General features: G+C 36.1%; 1 long non-coding RNA gene across 2 annotated transcripts; it reads left to right on the top strand.

Annotated features, from left to right (window-relative positions):
- The first annotated feature begins 238 nt into the window (after positions 1 to 238).
- On the top strand, positions 239 to 5433 carry LOC114322520 (uncharacterized). Of its 2 annotated transcripts, none has more exons than XR_014346556.1 (3): positions 239 to 915; positions 2954 to 3200; positions 5342 to 5433. It is a non-coding gene; the product is annotated as an uncharacterized LOC114322520 (long non-coding RNA). The 2 variants fall into 2 exon arrangements; XR_014346555.1 differs by lacking the exon at positions 5342 to 5433 and adding an exon at positions 4526 to 5331.
- The last annotated feature ends 2667 nt before the right edge of the window (positions 5434 to 8100 follow it).

The raw sequence follows: 8100 nt of genomic DNA, 5'->3' as shown, positions 1-8100 counted from the left end.
TTTTCTGGAAACCAAAACCAAACAAGCTGAATACTTTGTTGAGTATTATGAACCTAGATAGTAAAGTAATATTAGAGTATTACCCAAGCAAGCAAGAGGCACTACTAGAAAAAGGGGCATTTGACACGGAACAATTTGCGACGGTTTAAGTGCCGTCGCAAAAGCTTGCTTTTTGCGACGGTTTAAGTGCCGTCACGACATTTATAGTTTTTGTGACGGGAAAAATTAGCCTGTGGCAAAAAGTAAGGTCATATGCGACGGTAAGTTAAACGTGGCAAAATTTTTTTGGTTTTAAATTTTTTTTTTTCTTTTTTGCGACGCTCTTTTGGCAATCCGTCGCAAAATTTTATTTTTTTCTCTTTCACTCGCGACAGGCCTTAATATCGTCGCAAATAGTAATTCCTAAATTCGCGCCAAAACCCCCTCCCACTCTCCCTCTTTCCCGATACTCCCAAACTCTCTGTTATCTCTTGAGATCAAAAAAAAAAAAAAAGCCCCAATCTCACTGCTCTGTCCCTCCCTCCCTCTCACCCAGTCGTCACTCTATCACTCTGGCGGGGGCTGCGACGACGAGAGGAGGCGGTTGTGAAATCTGGATGCCTGCGACGAGGTTTGATAAATTAGCCTCTAACCTTCTCTTTCCCCCTCTCTCCGTCCCTCCCTCCTATATCCTTTGGATCCCACGTTTCTGAACCTGCGCTCCTCTTCGCGAACACCTTCTGCTTCATTCTCTGGATTTCTGAGGTACTTTCACATCTGGGTTTCTCTTAATTTTGTTTGGTTTACTTTCAATCTTTTAAATTGAAAGTAAAGAGAGGGTTTGAAGGGGAAGGGTTTCAAACGGTGATCTCTCTTCAATGGCGAGACTAGTTCGATGGTACAACAAGACTGGCTCGATGGTGGCAACGATCGACGGTACACACTCATCTCATCTATTCTCTTCTCTTCGATCTGAAATCAAAAGTTTTCATGGGTGCCTTTCTATGTTGCTCGAAGTTGTTCTGGGTGCCTTTTGAATGGAATAGGGGTGTTAGTAGTGTTGATTTTAGGGAATATGGGAATAAGGGTTTGGATGCTTTGACTAGTGAGAGAGTATATCGAGCTACAGAAGACTCAAGTGAGGCTGATTTTTGATTTTTGCTTTCAAGAAACCCCATTACTCTTCAACTTGGACAATGATTCTATCTTTAACGGAAGCAACTGATGGAACTAATTTTCAGATCTGGTTTTGCAGATTTCAAATCTAATTCTTCCTCATTGATTTGTTTTGTTTTGTTTTTTTTTTTTTTTTTTTATGATGATGATGATGATGTCTGGGTTTGTAATTTGTTAATTCGTTGGTTTTGAGTTTTCTGGGTTATGGTTATTTATTTGTGTGAATTGCTAGTTGTTCAAGCAAAGTTCTTTGTCAAATGCAAAGTTTTGTTTTTTGGGATTAATGTGAGAAATACACTTTTTTTTCCTTCTTTTTTTTCTTTTTTTGGTTGTTGGTAGAATTGTGATGATTTTGAGTTTTCTGGGTTATTTATTTGTGTGAATTGCTGGTTGTTCAAGTTCTTTGTCAAATGCACAGTTTTGTTTTTTTTGGGATTAATGGGTGAAACACACTGTACTTATGAGAACCATTAATGTGAGTGGAGTGTGTAGCTGAAATGTCGTTGAGGTTCTATTCTGTCAAATTGATAGGTTATAATTTATCAATGTAAAAGGGGAAATGAAATATTTGAAGTTAATATGATCGAGTTTTTGCAGTTTCATATTTACTAGTTCAAGTAGCTGCAAATATTTTTTAATATCTCATATTTTTATTTTGTTTCCCTTTCTCATTTTTTAGTTTAAAGTTAGTTGTCCTTTTTGTTTTGTGGCTAGTACATTGTTTCTCTTCATCTCCATTGACTTCATGGTGTCTGATAAATCTGTGTGTGTACATGGCTAGGACCATGTTTTGAACTATTTTATTTTCTTAAATTCTAGAGCTCTGTTTTTGTCAAGAAGGAATTCAATGACAGCCATGACTACTTAATCATTGTTTCTCAAACTAACTTAACAAAAAGGGTCTTACAAATGCTTTTTTCCATAGTCCTAATTTAGGTAGGTAGTTTTTATTTTAATTGGGGTTAGGAAATTAGCTCAAAGGTTGAACTTTTAGCTTTGGATTTGTTAGGAAATCACATCATCATGCTGTTTTTCAAGCAAGTCAGTTTTTCCTGTCTGTTAATGGGAACAAGGCCCCTGGACCCAATGGCTACCCGGCTAGTTTCTTTAAGAGTTCCTGGGAGGTTGTGGGTAAGGATATTGTTGAGGCTATTAAATTTTTTTTTACTTCTGGTGAACTTCTTAAGGAGTTTAATAGCACCTTGATTGGTTCTAGTATACCTAAAGCTGGGCAATGGTTGGTTCTAGTATACCTACTGCTGCTACTGTTTTATTGGACTCTATGCACCTTCAGCTGAGCCTATTATTAAGGTATGTTGGAACTCCATACCTCTTTTTTTTTTTTCTTTTTTTTTTTCCTATGGTAAGCTTGATTTGCTCCATGATAGTCCTGCATTTTGTAATTTTTTTAAGTGTTACTTTTATGTTGGATAGGACAAGAACTTCAATAATATGCCAAAGTGTGAGCATTCTGTGAAAGCTGCACGAACCGAAACAACTAAGCAGTTACATTGTTACCATAACAAAAAAATCTACCTGTTACATTGTTGTTCTCTTTACCATTGGCTACTCTACAGCGTGATGCCATGATGGTGTTATTTTGGAAAATGGAAGTGTACATTTTGCCAGCTTGAAATATGCATGTTGCTCCTTTAGGTTTCCTCTGGATTTATTTTAATTATGGGATTGCTCCGTGTTTATAAATGGCTTACAGTATTTCTGATTTATATCCTCGTGATATATTATTCTTCTTACCAAAGAAATATATTCCTTTTCTTATGTAAGTTCCCTTCTATAGAGACTGGCAGCAGGTGAATGGTTTACAGCCCGAGTCTCTGCTTGTGGACTATTTCATATTGCTTACCCTAGTGCCTCAGAGATGTTAAAGACAGAATTACGGTCAATATACAGCCAGTTGTGTCAGGATGACATGCCTATGGTGAGGAGGTCTGCTGCAACAAACTTGGGGAAGCTTGCTGCAACTGTTGAACCTGCTCATCTCAAGACTGACGTCATGTCAATATTTGAGGATCTTACACAGGATGGTAAGTGGTTTTTTATACGCTAGGCCACAACAGTCTTAATTTTCCAACTTATGATCAGGTACATATTGAGGGATGCATGGATTGGTCCAACTGTGATAAACATTTGGCAAGCTTTAGTTAGCAGATTGCCAACCTCTAGCAGCGGAGGTGATTTTTTACCCATGCTTGGAACATTCAAACCTGGAATATTTATTGGAACCATATGATAAGGGTGGATGTGATGAATTAGGACCACAATAACTGAATATGTAACTGTAGTAGGCAACCTAAATGTGGATGAGATGAAGAATGGGGAAGAGGGATGGATAGTTGTAGGTGTAGATGCCAGCTAGCTCAGATGGTGAAATCTTCACAAAGAAAAACCAGCAAATATCCCAAGATGCACAAAATAGGTAAAATCACACTAGTAAGTATTTGGACTCAAGAAATGAAGGTTTATTAGTCTATAGCCGAGGACCTGGGTTGCATTGTTAAAAGACAAACTGAAAATTGAAGCTTAACAGAAAGTAAAAGATTATCAATGGAAAATTGTTGCTTTTGGTAACATGTAAAATCAAGTGGGTAATACCAAAGCTTGTCGAGAAAGCTATTAGCCTCAGAGAAACCGTGAAAGCTGCACGAACCGAAACAACTAAGCAGTTAAGGCTCTGATTATTCACATTTTCATTTTCTCTGCATGTATTAGTTAGACAATGTTGCCAGTGAGCTTCATATAGAATTCTTAATTTGTTTTCTGTAGTGGGTGTGATCTTGTTTTCTTGTTATCGTGCTTTGCATTACAATATGCTAGCCCTGTAGTACTCTCTCTTCCTTTCTTTGATTTGTCAATTTTTGCACGGTAGAGAATAAATCTTTTTCATTCTCCATCTTTCAACCATTAATCACTAATGCCAGCTATTTGGAATTATGATGCAGCTGGTGCATAAAAGCATAGAACTTTATGATTGATCATTCTGGTTTTCTCTGTGACATAAAACAATGAGTCTTAAGATTTTTATATTCAATTTTTTACCCATCCTGGAGTGTATATTCTCTTGTTACTTCTATCATTTGCTATCTATGTTTGATTTGCACACATCAAGGCATTTTTATTTCTTTATGGTCATTCCATATTCACAAACCCTCGGAGTTTGAATGGCATTGATTAGTTGAAGGATGATGGTTGACTTCTGTATGTGGTCACCTGGGTGACAGTTGGGGAACTTAGTTCCACTGCTTGGGTTAACCTGGGCAATTTGTCGAACATGATGAGAACATGTGTTTCTTTTTTATGAAAAATTTCCATATTGAGATGCTCCAATTCATTTTGCTTTTTGTTTCCGTAGGCTAAAAAAATGTCGATGACTAGAAAAAGAGAACTGTTGAGGTTCGATCTTCTGCTTGGGAAATTTCAGAGGCAGCGAAAGCATTTCTGAGTAAATTATAACGATAATTATTTTGTTCTAATCCAACTCCTTTTTTTTTCCTAGTCCAGTTGATGGGCTTTGAAGAACATTAGGGGTTTGAAGAACATTAGAAATTCACTTGGTTGAGTTTATTTTTTAGTTTATTGTTGACAGAATTCACTCGGACTTGAGTTGGTTACCTTGTTCAATGTAGTCAGATTTTTAGAAGGAATATCATAAATTGTGACCTGCCAAATTGTCAATCCACTCTTTGAAGATTTCAAAACTTAACGGAATTCATTTATGAAATCTTTGTTTATTTGAGTGGGACTCTTTATTTTTAGTATTCCGATTTTACATTACTAGTGTTTTGATTAAACCAAGCTAGTTTTTAATCTAGCTTGTTCAGAACACCTCTTATTCCAACATTTATTATTCTTGATTGCACTTGTCAAGTGTGTTTTGGTATGTTAACTATGGTGAAATGTTTTTGCAGCTATTTAATATCAGCGAGGAAGTAGTAATTGATGCTACAAATAAAGGAAATGTAGGATGATTGATAAACTATTCTATAAGTTTCTATTTTGGAAATTAATACAGAATTTTGTTTATTTATTGACTAACAAGCTTCTAATGACATGAGTGTTTTTTCCTGATAAATTCTTTTTTTATTGGCAACAGGTTTAGTTGCTCCAGCTGTAAGCTTGAAATTAATTATATTGTAAATGATTTTTTTTTTTGGTTTTTTTTTTGCAGGTACAACCCTTTTGAGAACGTGATGATATCTTCGCATATCGATATTAGAGTTTACAATCTTATTTATTTATTTATTTTTTTTTTGAAAAAAATATCAAATGTTTTACATTTTCTGTAAGCTTGAAAATAATTATGTTGCAAATGATGATTTTTTTTTTTGTAAATAATATTTGATTGACAATTGTTACAAGGTATATTATTCTTGGTATATGATTTTTTGAATGTGAATTTGGATGTATTTTTAAAAATATTAATAATTTGTATAGGAAATATTTAATAAAATATGATTTTATAAAAAATAATTTTATTGCGACAATAGTAAACCGTCGCTAATGTAATTCTCATTTCCTTATATTTTATTAGCGACGGGTTAACCTGTCGCATATACATATTAGTTCAAATCTTTTGCGACGGCTTCAACTGTCGCAAATAAATCTTTTGCGACGGTTTAAACTGTTGCCAATACGGTATTAACTTAATATTATTTTTTTGGCGATGTTTTAGACCGTTGCTAATAATACTTTTTGCGACGGCAAATATCGTCGCTAAAAAAGGTTTTTTTGCGACGGCAATCAACATCGTCACTAAAAATGTCATTTTTCCCCTTTTTTTGTGTCAGGCAAAACCGTCGCAAAAACTATTAATTAGCTGTCGCTATAAGAATGCGACGGTTTGCAACCGTTGCAAAATACTTTTTGTCACGCCCCTTTCTGTCACCCCCCATTTTCCGTCGCTGTTCCGTCGCAAAAAGTATTTTGCGACGATATATGGACCTTTTGCGACGTTTGAGACCGTCGCAAAAAGTCCGATTTTTAGTAGTGAGGATAATAGAAGGTGTAGCAAGTAAAGAAGAACAATAGAGGAAGTTTTAGGCTGTGTTTGGTGTAGAGTTCTAATCATGACTCCACACTCATATTTGAGTGTGGTGTTTGGTTACAACTTTCAAAAATTAATTCCACACCCACTTTTGAAAACTCGTTCCAGGCGGGGTTTTGAATTTAAAAATTTGGCCTACTCGGTTGTCCAGCTGGTTGACCGGAACAGTGCTAATTTTTTTTTGGGCAATTGGCACCTGTTATTTTTTATATTTTAAATAAAAAATGTTTTCAAAATTTTTTTAAAATTTTTTATGAGCTTTGAATAGAATTTTGGATTGTGTGTTTAGTTATGAGTTGTAAGTTTTTGAATCAAATATCGTATGTCACATCAAAAATTTCAAACTCAATTCAAAACTCTTTTCAAAACTCATAATCAAATAAAATTTTCACACTAAAATCATAATTCAAAAGCTCACAAACTGAAAATACAACTTTATTCTCAAATCATAATTCTAAAACTCTACCAAACGTTATCTTAATTTTTTTTTCTCAAAAGATGTGAATTGAGAATTGTCGTTTTTAAAAGATGTGTATAGAGAAAACTTAGATTTCATATTTAGAGTGTGTTTTGATGTCCATTATAGCGACCCCGGTCTTTTCTCTTTAAATTATTGTATCCGGACTTAGGTTCCGTGGATCCTGTCATTACTTATTGGTTGTTGTTGTCCTTTAATCTCTTTGTATTTGATGTATAGGTTGTGTTGGGCGGGTCTGTTACAGGTTGGTTGATTTTAGATGCCGTCAGGTGATGTCCAGATTTTGGCCTTCACGCTCGAGCGGAAGTTTTAACGCTCGAGCGGTCCCTTCGTTGTTGCTTCTCCGCTCGAGCGGGGATTTTGACGCTCGAGCGTGATTTTCCATCTCCCAGTATTTTGCTCTGCAGTTCTTACGCTCGAGCGGTATTTCTTACGCTCGAGCGTGATCCCTTGTTTTTGCTTTTCCGCTCGAGCGGGTAGTTTGACGCTCGAGCGGGTGCCAGCGCCTGCAAAACTTCTGGAAGGGTGCAATCGACGCTCGAGCGGCTTTCTTCACGCTCGAGCATGATTCTGTGTCTTACGCTCGAGCGGGGCTTTCTACGCTCGAGCGTAGAGTCGACTACATCAGTCCGTGATTTCACTTTTTGGATCACTTTTTGACCTACCTTTTCTTTCTTAACCTTTAAAAACCGCCATTTGAGAGTTTCTCTCTCTACTCTCACCTTCTCTCTAAGATTTGATCTATTCCTTGTGGTCTTCTACCCTAGTTCCCTTGGAAGAAAGGTAGAGCTTCGCGAGATCTTTCTTTTAATCTGAAAAAGAGAGGATTTGGAGCACTTTGGATTTTGGATCATCATCTCCATCTTCTCTATTTTAGTTGTTGTCTTCAAGGTAGGGATTTCCTACTCCATCCTATGAGTTTTGTTCTAAGTTTTGGTACTTTGATATGTGGGGGTACTTGGGTAATTTTGGGAAAAACCCTAGTTGTTTTAATAAATTAATTTGTATAGTTAATTTAAGAGAATTGGGGGAAATTAGTTTAATTCATGAAATTGAGAAATTTATTGATTAAATGGTGTAGTTGGATAATTTAAACCACTCACCTATTGAATTGTTGATTCATTTGTTTCCAGTCTAGAAATAACTGTTTTGGGCTATCGGTGGAGGATAGTCTTGATTGTTGTAGACATTGCATGTGGATTAGGAATAACTGAAACTAATCACATTGGTTAAGTCATCAATTTTGACTATTACATTGATACAGTAAATACGTGTATTGATTGAGCATTGCATTTGCATACATTGTTTTGTGTGTGGGAGGAGATAGGGGATGTACTCCACGGTTTAGGGGAAGATAGGGGATGGACCTCTAAACCGGATTTTGTTTGGAAGGAGATAGGGGATG

This window comes from Camellia sinensis, chromosome 12, assembly GCF_055761805.1.
Source record: "Camellia sinensis isolate YWXY chromosome 12, ASM5576180v1, whole genome shotgun sequence".
NCBI lineage: Eukaryota > Viridiplantae > Streptophyta > Magnoliopsida > Ericales > Theaceae > Camellia > Camellia sinensis.
The sequence above is the reverse complement of the archived record's forward strand: the minus strand, read 5'-3'. Positions and strand labels throughout refer to the sequence as shown.